At 48.9% G+C, this 9,651-nt stretch overlaps 1 protein-coding gene across 5 annotated transcripts in view; it reads left to right on the top strand.

Moving 5' to 3' along the window:
- Positions 1-5,932: 5,932 nt before the first annotated feature.
- Positions 5,933-9,651, top strand: part of DYRK1A (dual specificity tyrosine phosphorylation regulated kinase 1A) — a 151,893-nt gene continuing 148,174 nt past the window's right edge. The window contains exon 1 of one of the 5 annotated variants that reach the window (XM_045501389.1): positions 5,933-6,288. The gene's annotated coding sequence lies outside the window, so the exon portion shown is untranslated. Of the gene's footprint in view, positions 6,289-6,915; positions 7,014-7,627; positions 7,735-8,085; positions 8,320-9,651 lie in introns of those variants that run through there. The other 4 variants (XM_045501390.1, XM_045501392.1, XM_045501388.1 and 1 more) reach the window with 4 other exon arrangements.

Here is a 9,651-nt window from a genome sequence, read left to right as displayed (position 1 = left end):
GAGACAGGCATGCAAATGCAGCATATTAAAGTGACGCCACTGCCACAATCACAGACGTCTTTTGAATTGGATAGAAGCAAAATAGCAAAAATGTTGAAGACGGTAGCAGGAAATGCACATATCAGTAAACACTGTAGGAATATTAAATGATGTCCATTACGTAGCTACATTAAAAAGCCAAGAAAATAATCCCCAACTCACGAATTGTTGAGCTAACGAAGCGTTGAAGTAAGTGACCTTTGTAGATTTCTGTGTCTTCTACCTAATTTTTAATTCCACGTACTTAATTGTTTTTCAGTTTCATTAGGGCATTTTCTCCCAACCTGTTAACTTTGAGGAAGCTATTATATACCTATGAATCAATATATTAAAGTGCATTCCTTTTCAAGTCTTGCCAAAATGTTGCAAAATACTGTTTTGGGGCGCCTGGGTGGCTCAGTCGGTTGACTGACTTCGGCTCAGGTCATGATCTCACAGCTTGCGGTTCGAGCCCCACGTCGGGCTCTGTGCTGACAGCTCAGAGGCTGGAGCTTCATATTCTGTGTCTCTCTCTCTCAGCCCCTCCCCAACTCATGCACTGTCTCTCTCTCTCTCAAATATAAATAAACATTAAAAAAATTTTTTTAAATACTGTTTCAAGCTATTCTCAAACAGTGCAAAATATATACTATTACATATTCTTTTTAACCATTCACATTTTCTATTTAGCCTTTATCTTGATGTCACAGGAAAAGAAAATGTTAACTATAATTCGTGCGATAATACTTGGTAAACATTCTTACGTGATAGGAAAGTTATGAATATTGTCCTCCTTTTTAAAGATGTCACCGTTAGATCCAAATCTTGGCATCGAACCACCTTGTAACCAACCTCCTGATGCTAGGAGAATGGAGCATTTGGTCAAAGGTCTCATCAAGAGGAGGTAGGAGGGGGAGGGCAGAGGCTGAGGCAGGGAAAAGGTCCAGGTTAGATCCCCCGGGGAGACAGGAATAGAGATGGCCACAGATAAATCAGGGTGATGGGCATCTAACACTAGCCTAACCATTACATATAGCTTTCCAGTTTCCTTTCCTTTGTTCCCTTTTATTTCTTTTTTTGCAGTAAAGTTAAAAAAAATAGAAATAGAAAAATTAAAATTAGAAAAATAAAATCAATAAAATCCCACCTCTCTCCCAGAGCAGGGAATGAATATATATACAGGCAGGGAATAAATAGCCAATAGACATATAAAAGACAGAAGACCTTAAATAATCAAAGAAAGGTAAATTAAAATGAGAGTGGTAGAGAGTGGGAAAAGTCATTCTCACACACGACTTTTACGACTGCAAATTGGTGAAATCGCTTCTGAGGGATATTTTGGCAACAGGAATCAAAGCTTTTTTAAGGATGTATGCCCTTACCTCACCCTGAGGGATAATAGCTGGACAGGTGTGTTAAATGTATTTATGCGATGTTTATGCAGCTTTACTTATTTGTTTTAAATATTTATTTTGAGAGAGAGAGAAAGAGAAAAAAATGTGAGAGCGGGGGAGGGGCAGAGAGAGGGAGAGAGAGAGAGAGAGAGAGAATCCCAAGTCCCTACGTGAGGCTTGAACTCACAAAACGTGAGATCGTGACCTGAGCTGAAACTAAGAGTTGGATGTGTAACTGACAGAGCCACCCAGGCACCTCCGTACAGCTTTAGTTGTAATAAAAAAGGGAAAACTTCCTTAAACGATAAAGGAACAGTTAAATGAATTATGGCCCACTCAACTGATAGCATACTTGCAGCTGTGGAAACAATCACCTCAATGTTACCTGATTAACAGAAAAATGTGTTCATAACAGAATTGTAAGTAAAAGCATGAAATGCACCTCTATGTGTGTATGCATTCATTCCTAAGAATGTCTGGGAGGGTATATGTCAATATGAAGATATGAATAAGGTTTATCTCTGGGGACACTACGAATGATCTGTACCTCTTTACTGTTTTCCATTTCGTAAAACTGTTTGCAGTGACCATATATCACTTTTATTTTTTTTGGATCTCTGATGTAGAGAACTGAGTACAGCTGATCCCGTAAATGTATTTTCTCTTGTGACTTAAAAGCAAATTTTAATGTTTATTTATTTTTGAGAGAGAGAGAGAGAGAGAGAGAGAGAGAGAGGCAGAATCTGAAGCAGGTTGCAGGCTTCAAGCTGTCAGCACAGAGCCTTATGTGGGGCTTGAATCCACAAGCTTTGAGATCATGACCTGAGCTGAGGTCGGGTGCTTAACTGACTGAGCCGGGCTCCTCTCTTGTGATTTTTTAAAAACAATTGTCCTGTGGCACTTGGGTGGCTCAGTTGGTTAAGCACCCGACTTCAGCTCAGGTCATGACCTCATGGCTTGTGGGTTCAAGCCTCACATCGGGCTCTGTGCCCACAGCTCAGAGCCTGGAGCCTGCTTTGGATTCCGTGTCTCCCTCTGTCTCTGCCCCTGCCCCCTCACACTCTGTTTCTCTCTCCTTCAAAAATCAGTAAACATTAACAAAATTAAGAAAAAATAATAATGGGAGAGTCCCTGATAATCTTTAAAAAAAAATTACAATTTTCTTGGGGCGCCTGGATGGCTAGGTCGGTTGAGTGTCTGACTTCAGCTCAGGTCAGGGTCTCGCTGTCCGTGAGTTTGAGCTCCGTGTTGGGCTCTGTGCTGACAGCTCAGAGCCTGGAGCCTGTTTCAGCTTCTGTGTCTTCCTCTCTCTCTGCCCCGTGTGCTCTGTCTCAAAAATAAATAAACATTAAAAAAAATTAAAAAAAATTTTTTTCTTTCTCTAGCTTATTGTAGGAATACAGTTTATAATACACATGACATACAAAATATGTATTAATTGTATGTTTATGTTATTGGTAAGGCTTCTGGTCAACAATAGACTCTTAAGAGTTAAATTTTGGGAGAGTCAAAAGTTCTCTGTGTTGGCTATAATGGGAAGGGGGTGTCTGGATCCCTAACCCTGTGTTGCTCGAGGGCCAACTGTATTAACTTCTTGGTTCATAACATACTACCATTGTCAGTTTAAATAATGCCCGTCGCTTGTCTTATTTTGTTTGTTTTTAATGTTTTATACACATGAATTACTATTAAATTCAGAGCAAACAGTAAAACTTGTATAAAGGGATCAATCAAGGACCTTCATTCAGAAGTCTATACGAAGAGCACGGGTGTCAGATTGCAGCCACACCACTGTGCAGGGATAAGTTGTCAATAGTCCACCTTCTCACCTGGTAGGAGGGGCAGAGATAGGAATATTTGTTAGTTTGTCCTTGGAAAATTTGGGTTCTAATTCCTGGCAGGGCTCCAACTAGTGAACTCCTGGGCTTCGTAGGTGCACCACCAAGGTTGGTCATTAACACAAGTGGAAACAAACAAAAAATCCGGGCATCTTGGCTTGGATCTGTGAATTAGTTTGCTAGGGTTGCCAAAACAAAGCACCACAAACCAGGTGGCTGGACAGAAATTTACTGCCTCACAGTTCTGGAGGCTACAACTCCAAAATTTTGATGTCAGGAGGTTGGTTTCTTCTAAAAAAAATTTTTTTTTAATGTTTATTTCTGAGAGAGAGAGAGAGACGGAGCATGAGTGGGGGAGGAGCAGAGAGAGAGGGAGACACAGAATCCACAGCAGGCTCCAGACTCTGAGCTATGGGCACAGAGCCCGACGTGGGGCTTGAACCCACGAACTGTGAGATCATGACCTGAGCTGTAGTTGGACGCTTAACCGACTAAGCCACCCAGGCACCCCAGGAGGTTGGTTTCTTCTAAAGGCTGTGAGCAATAATCCCAACTTCTCTTTTAGTTTCTGGCAGTTATCCCTTGGCTTGTAGAAGGTGTTTTCCTTTGTCTTCCCTGTGTGTGTTTCTGTCTCTGTCCAAATTTCCCGTTTTTAAAAGGACATAAGTCATATTCGATTAGGGCTTACTCTTGATTACCTCTGGTAAGAACCCAATCTCCAAATACTCTTGAGACATCTTGGTGTGGAAAGAATATGGGCTTTGTAATTACACCTGGGTTTCAATGTTGGCTTTACCAGGTACTGGGGCTATGGCCTTGGGAAAGTTTTTTGAATTACTCAGAACTTATTTTCTCATCTGTATAGTGGGGATGTAATGTTGCTATGAGATTGGAGCTACCCCCAGAATGTACTGGGTAAATGGAGGCTATTATTATTTGTGAGTTGGGGGGGGGTCTTTGCTTTTAGAGGTTCACTTCTATGATTGGATATATCTGCCACAGGGTCTGCTAGGGCTAAGTCTCAGATGACAGTGAAGAACCCGGTCAACACTGAACTGGCATTTCTACCAGAGTCCTTCCTGCCTACCTGTGTTCACTTGTTTGGAGTCAGTACAACTTACATGTTCCTTTTTAGGTGAAGCCCTATATAAAACTAATTTTACAGCACTCCAACCTGGTCACGATAGTTCATTGATCAATATTGTGTAAGGCTGTCAGGCTGGGGGTAGGGGTGTTGGGGAGAAGGGATATAGCCTTCTAGATATGAAGACCATCAATGCTTTCTATGATGCATGACTATTAGCTCAAGATTCTGCCTCAACCTGATCTTAGCTCAAGATTCTGCCTCAACCTGATCTTCCAGATTGATTTGACTGAAGACAAGGACACATTTCCTGAGACATTGCCATAAAATTTTGCAGGTTACCTAGAAGTTTAATTATGCAAATTTCCTTCATCACCAGCAATAAAAATTTGACTCAAATCTAGTGTTACCGGTTGTAAATGCTTAAGCGTTCTGATAGAAGTGAAACTGGTGAATCAGGGTGGGGTGGGGAGCAGGGAGAAGACGAGCCAGTGGAGGAAGAAGTTGATTGTGTAAGTTGTGTAAGGAGAAGTGTGAGCTTGGGAAGAATCAAGGTAGGATCTTTCACCTCAGTAGGGACATGCTTGGCTACTTCCTTCAAAAACAATCAAGTTGAATGTGGATTTTAATTGCATTAGTGAGTCAATTTTGAGGAGCAGCAATCCAAAAGAACTTAAAAAAATTTATTTATTTTTGAGGGGGGGGGGCGGGGAGGGGGGAGGAGAGAGGGAGGGTAGCGGCAGAGAGAATTCCAAGCAGGCTGCGCCCTGGGAGGAAGTGGGGCTCCAACCCAAGAACCCTGAGATCATGACCTGAGCAGAACCCAAGGGTCTGATGCTTAACTGACTGAACCACCCAGGTGCCCCCCAAGTGAACTTTTGATAACGTGGAGAATCAGTCTGAAGTAAGCTATTTGCCTGACCACTTTTTAGCTAATTTATTTGAGGTTTAGTCTGATTTTTTTCAGGGCCTGGCTAATTTGAATTCTTGCTTTATACCAATGTTCTGATAAGTGTAGGAGGGAAACGTTTGTTGTAAATCATTTAAAGCAAGTATCTTTCCTTGAGTCACATAGGACAGAGACCAGTAGTTATTATGGGGCCTTTCTGTACACCAACAAGATCATATCTGTTGCTAATGTATTTGTGAACAGCTTAAAAAAACTGGAACACTATTATATGATGGGAAAATAAGCTTAGAAATCAATAAATTTGTGACTTGGTGTAAAATAACACCTATATCATCCTTTTTAGCGTAACATTTTTAAGTGCCATTTTATTAGCATTGGTACAGAATATAATTTTTAGCCAGTGGCTGTCTACTGCTTACAATGTAGCCAGCACAGCATGGCTACTAGCATATCTAGATTTTAATGCCTGGGAAGCACACCTAGCGATATTTAGCCAGGCGGAAGGGGTATATAAAATAAAAACGCACGGAAGCCAGAATATTAATGAAGAGCGGTGGGCGAAAAGAATCGGGAAGCGGAGATGGTGCATCAAAGAGGAAAAAGGGAGTTGGGCAACCAGGATACGGTAATAGCTCAAGAGGATGAATGTTGGGGGCATTCCGTTCCAGAAGGAAAGGCTGCGCCCAGAAAGGTGGGGAGGGGTTTGGAATAGGTGGGAAAGCCTGGGAGAGCGTGCACAGCCTAAAAAAGTTTTTATGATGGCTCCGTGCATAATATCTGATCGTTGGCATTGGTTGCCGCAAAAATCGAGAGGCAGGATTTAATCAAGGTGTCAGCCGCAGGGGCATCCCGGATTCGGGCGAAGCGTCCGGAATTCCTGAGATGTCTGAAACGCGGAGGCGGCCTCTTCCCCACCCCCGCCGCGGCCTCCGTGGGCATTTTCCGGCGAGGGGGGCACGCGAACCCTTCGAAGAACAGTTGAAACGCGCGGCCGTGCGCACCCGGGCCGCCCTCCCGCGGCCGGCGCGCTCCCCGGGGATGAAGGTGAGAGCCCCGGGCCCGGGCGCCAGGGGGTGGGCTTCCCGGGTCCCCGCGCGGCCGCAGAGCGCGGCCCCCTCCCCCTCGGCGCGGGCGGGGCTGCGGGCGCACGACGCGGAAGCGCGGGGTTCCGGGGGCGGTGGCGCGGAGGCCGCGCGCGCTCCCCGGGCCGCAGTCGGCGCGGGCGCGCGCGCGGGGCGGGGCGCGGCCAGGAGGCCGGGGAGGCGGCGGGCGCTCGCGCACAGGCCGGGCCGCCGCCTCGCCCCCCTTCGCTTCCCTTCCCTCCCTCGGCCCGGCCGTCCCCCTCCTCTCCCCTCCCCCGAGCGAATCACGCGCCCTCCTCTGACACTCGTAGCGGGCCCGAGCTCCGAATTTATCCTTCACGTGACCTGAGGGGGTTGGGTGGTTGGTTGGGGACATAGGGGGAGAGGGAAAGGAGGGAACGGAATCTGCCGTTGCCCGAGCAACAGGCCCCGCCCGCCGGCTTGGGGCCGGGGGGCGGGAGGAGGACGTCAGCACGTCAGCCGGGGTTTTGCGTTTTGATTGACAGTTGCTATAGCGACCGGGTCGGTCCGTCGCCATTTTGTTGGTTGGTTTTTTTTTAAACCCTTTCGCTTCCCGCCCGAATAATAATAAAAAGCCCCATTGGAGTGAGGCGGGGGTGGCGGCGGCAAGAGCGGCGGGGGGATTCGGGGAGACTGCTGCCGTCGCTGCTGCTGATCGCGGCCCAGGTCGGGCTCTGGGAGCGGACACCTCGAGCGGGGGGTGCGGGCGCCGCCGCCGCCGCCGCCGCCGCCGCTTCTGCTGCTGCTGTTCCTGCTGCTGCTGTTGGTGCCGCTGCCGCCGCCGGCGAGCGGGCGGGACCGGTGTGAGTGTGAGAGTGTGTGTGAGTGAGCGTGTGCGAGGGCGAGTGTGCGTGCGTGTGTGTGTGTGTGAGTGTGTGTGTGTCTGTCTGTCTGTGCGGGGACTCGGGGGCGGGCGGTTCGGGCTCTCCTGGCGGAGGAGCCGCCGCCGCCGCCGCCGCCGCCGCCGCTCGGGCCCCGGCGCTTCTCGCTGCGCAGGTTTGGAGCGCGCGCCATTTTGTGAGATTTACAAAATCCTCCTCGGGAAGAAGCCGCCGGGAGCGGCCGCGACTCGGCGCCCGGCCTCGCCGCCGCCGCCCTCCGCGCCGCGCCGGGCCGCGCGGCCCCGCCGCCGGGAGTCGGGGTCCGGGGACTGCGGTATTTGCCGGGGAGGGGGCTGTCGCCTCCCCGGCCCCGGGCGCCGCTGGAACCGCGGAGCCGGAGAGAGACTGAGAAGGCTGCGGCTCGGCCGCGGAGCCGGGAGCGCCGGGGGCGGAGAGAAGCGGCCGGGGCGGCGCTGGCTGCGGAGGCCGCGGCGGGAGCGCAGCGGCGGGAGCCCGAGGCTGAGACTCACCGGAGGGAGCGGCGCGAGCGCCCCGCCATCGTCCCGGTGAGTGTCCGGCCCGGCCGCGGCCCCGCCCGGCCCGGCGCCCGGCTCCCCCCGCGGCCTGCAGCCGGGCCCGCGCCGAGGCCGGCCGGGCGGAGGGAGGGACCTGCCATTTTAGGAGGAGGCGCCGCGGCCCGGGGCCGGCCGCCGGGGGAGGGAGCCCGACAGGCCCGGTCCCGGAGGAGAGGCGGGTGCGAGCGGAGGGAAAGTTGCGGAGGGTGGGAGCAGGGGCCACGGCCTCCCGGGAGCCGGGGCCTGGGGGCCGGAGAAAGCGCCAGACCTTCACTGGTCGCCCGAGCGGAGGGGAGGAGGTTGTCTTCCTCCTCCTCCTCCTCCTCCTCTTCCTCCTCATCCTCTTCCCCCAGCTCCTCCCTCGTCCCTCCTCTCGGTCCCCACCAGTGTGGGATCCGCCGGGGTTCTCTGCAAGGACAATGCACGGGTTAAGAAAATGGGGCTGGCTGCTGGGCGAGGCGCCGGGGAAGGTCGGGAGCCGGGTCCCTCAGCGGCCCTTGGGGTGTGTGCCGGAGCGAGGGCACTCGGCGTGCTCCGAAGTTGTGCAGTGAGTGCAAATGATCCCGGCCACTCGAGGTGGAGTAATGACCTGTTTAGCAGCCGGAGGAGTTGGTGGTTGAGAATGCGTAAATTATAATTGATACCTGGCTATTGCAACAAAACTTCACAAGTCTATTTACAGGCACAAACCCGCTCTCGTTTGGATCCACCAAAGCTGCCGAATTTCTTAACACTTCTCGAAAGGCCCCTCCCTAGTCTGAAATAGTTAAAAATGGCAAAATTAGTGAGTGATTCTGGCTAATGGGCTCTGCTTTTCGTCCAGCACTAGATTATATGGTCCTCGTAATCTAGGTGCAGCACTTGAATGCCAGCACCGTTTGGTTTTTGAATTCTGCCCAAGTTGTTAGAAAATACACCGTATGGCATTGTTTTCACACGCATTTTTTAAAGATTAGGACGAAGGGTACCAGGCAGTATTGTCGGGGTTTTACATGTATGAACTTGCTTTTCCTACCGGTAGGAACTGTTAACCCATTTCACAGATGAGGAAACTGAGCTGTGACTCATCCAAGGTCATACAGCTGGGACTCCAGGAGCCAGGAGTCTGTAGCCAGCCTGGGCTCATAATCACTAGGTTGTAACCGATTATTATAAACACTGGCAAATTTTGGAGCGATCTGTGTGTAATGACTCAGGGTTCTAACCCAGAGATTGTGCCCCTGGCAGTGTTGAGCATGGAATTAATTTTGTCTTTGCGGAAGTGGAAAGATTGAAAGGAGACCCTCCTAAAGAAACTTGTCAGATCTTCCCTCCCTCCTCCCCCCCCCCCCCCCAAAAAAAACAACTATGTAGGCAGTTCTTGAATGGAAGGAATTAAGAAATATTTTTTGGTGCGTTTTGTTCTTCACACTTAATTTTAACTGTAGGCATCACTTAAGTATTGATGAGTCATGAGAAAGTTTTGTGTAAAGTTATTTTTAGGAATTTTTAAATCTTTGAACAGATTTCCTGTATGACCTCTTGTACCTTACATACACAAAATGTTTAAGAATGGATATATTTAATTTGATTTGGGGGAGTTCTAATAATTCAGTGGAATTACCTTTAGGTTTTGTTTTCCTAAATTTGTCATGTCTTGATTGTTTAGTTACCTTGAGAGAAATAATTATCTTCAGACAGACTATAAATGTGAGACTAGAAGATAGTTTCAAAGAAACAGCAGTTAAGAGAAAAGTTTACTCGGTTACAGTTAAGATTTTTAATATACACATGACTTACCTTTAAAGTACCCCAGTGCTTTTGGAAGACTCGTCTTGAAATAGCCCCGGTGCTTGTGTTGGCTGTCCAAATTCATTTACACTTCCAACCTTATCAGAAAGTTAAGGACTCCTGTTAACATGTGTACCA

This window comes from Leopardus geoffroyi, chromosome C2, assembly GCF_018350155.1.
Source record: "Leopardus geoffroyi isolate Oge1 chromosome C2, O.geoffroyi_Oge1_pat1.0, whole genome shotgun sequence".
Lineage (NCBI taxonomy): Eukaryota > Metazoa > Chordata > Mammalia > Carnivora > Felidae > Leopardus > Leopardus geoffroyi.
Note: the sequence above shows the minus strand (reverse complement) of the source record. Positions and strands in the feature narration are given on the sequence as shown.